We start from the raw sequence: 2,316 nt of genomic DNA on the forward strand, positions 1-2,316 counted from the left end.
ATGTTGAGACAATTAATACAGAACAAAACAATCTCACATAAAAAAATATACATATATATATATATATATATATATATATATATATATATATATATATATATATATAAACACATTAACTTAAAATAGCACCTTGTACACAGAGTTTATACAGTTGAAAAGCAAGAGTAAAGGTTTATTTTGGAGTGAGCTACACTTTAACAAGGAAAATAAAATAATAATAATAATAAAAGAGTGCAGGGAACAAACTCCTGATGCCCAATGTTTAGAAATACAATTCAACATATTTATGTATGAATACTCTGAAACTTTCCTTTTCTGTAATAACCTGAAGTAAAACTGGTGTTATTTACTCTGAGAATTCCAGCTATTCTGTGAAGGCCTCAGAGGTTTTGTTTAAGAACATTAGAGAAAAATTCAATGCAGCATTTCAAAGACCAAGAAATACAGCAGAAAGGTCGAAGATAAAGTTACAGAGAGGTTAGTTGAGGGTTCTAAAACATTACCTCAAGCTTTAAGCACCTCATTAAGTGCCAACTAATGCATGGCAGTCCACCTAAACTAACAGTCTGGGAAAAGAGGTTGTTAATCAGAGAGGCAGCCATGGTATCCCACGAGGAGATCTGCAGCTTAGGTAGAGGATTCTGTTGTGAGTAAAATCATTAGTCATGCACTGCACAGATCTGGCCTTGTGAAGGAATAACAGAAGGAAAACAGCATTTGTTGTTTAAAAAGTCCAATTTGCAGTTTGAAACAAGCCATGAAAGAGGCTGCAAACGGGTTAAAGATGGAGCATAAAAATAAACTTTTTCTAATAACCGAATACCAACAGGACACATCATCTTGAACACATAATTCCCACTGTGGAGCTGTGGCGAAGCTAGACAATTTTCTTAGGGATGGCCAGGCAGGGACCAGTGTGAACTGAGGAGTGGAAGAAAACAGAAAATAAATGATTCTAATATTTTAAATAAATTACTGAACACAGACTAGGTTTTCCTAAAGCCTTTGCTAAAAAACATAAATATGTCTAAATTAAAGACATAGAAGAAGATCTGCGACTTAAGGTTATGGTGCGGATCACCTCATCCTTTGGTTGTCCCACATGCCAGTCTGCTTTATGTGCTCACCTAACATCAATGTGGGTGCTTGTGCTGCATGTGCACTCTTCTAATGTTTATGTAGGTGCCGTCTGTGAAGTTGGCTTTGATTGTAGCTCCACTGCTCTCACCGTAAACTTTGAAAATGGCTGAGATTTGCAAGAAGCAAACTGTCTTATAATATCAGAAGATTAGGAGGGACTGATGGGAAAAACAACAGGTCCAGTTTATATTTGGGGAGATTCTCCACACAGTGGATGAAAGCAGATAGGATGGTCTTACACGTCCACAGTTATTTAAAATTGACTAAGGCATTTTTTTTACCTGAATTCCCATAAAAAATATTGACTGTGTTTAATAAATTATGGTTCTGCAAGATATTAATATATACATGAAGTAATTTATACATTAATTCATACATTTATTGAAATGGATTTAGTTGTTATTTAGCCCTAAAAACATATAAAGCATCTACATGACTTACAATGATACATAACTTTGCCTTGTCTGCATAAGACACCAACAGGAGCACCCACCCCCCACCCCAAAGCCGTAATTTCTGTAATTCTAACTTTGAATGTTAATATAGTGATGTAAAAAAAATCCCCACTGTTTTTTTGTCAGTTCATGGTTAATGAACTAACAACTCAAATGTCAAATTAGTAATGACGTTACACCTGAGAGTATCACTCCTGCCACCCTCTGGTTTGGAGGGGAACTGGTCATTCAGGATGTGGCGACTTATGGTATTATAGAAGAATTTGATGAAAACAGCAATATTCAAATCAACTTTCGTATCAAATATTGTAATTTTTATTTTTTTAACCGTTTTTTTTTTTAGTTTAAATGCTCAAAAGAGGAACTGAAAACACATTTTTCTATTAAGGTCTGATGTTAAAAATGTTATCTCAAATGACTAATCAGCTCTTTTACGCCACTGCTGGCATCGTAATTACAATCATATTACTCTTTTTTAATGTCCTCGGATGGCATGAAACAGATAGAAAAGATGGAGAAAAGAGCAGAGAAAAAAAATCAACCAAACGAAAAAAAAAAAAAAAAAAAAAAAACACAACAGGATGTCAGGAATCTCTACCAACAGTAAAAGAAGTCTGCTTGTGCTCTTGCAAACAACAGCAAATACAGAAAACAAAGACAACCAAGGTAAACATCAAACTAGTTTCAAGATCAGCGAGTATCCCTTAAGCCTGATTTCTGC

Source organism: Cyprinodon variegatus, unplaced genomic scaffold (genome assembly GCF_000732505.1).
Source record: "Cyprinodon variegatus isolate N-32 unplaced genomic scaffold, C_variegatus-1.0 Scaffold232, whole genome shotgun sequence".
Lineage (NCBI taxonomy): Eukaryota > Metazoa > Chordata > Actinopteri > Cyprinodontiformes > Cyprinodontidae > Cyprinodon > Cyprinodon variegatus.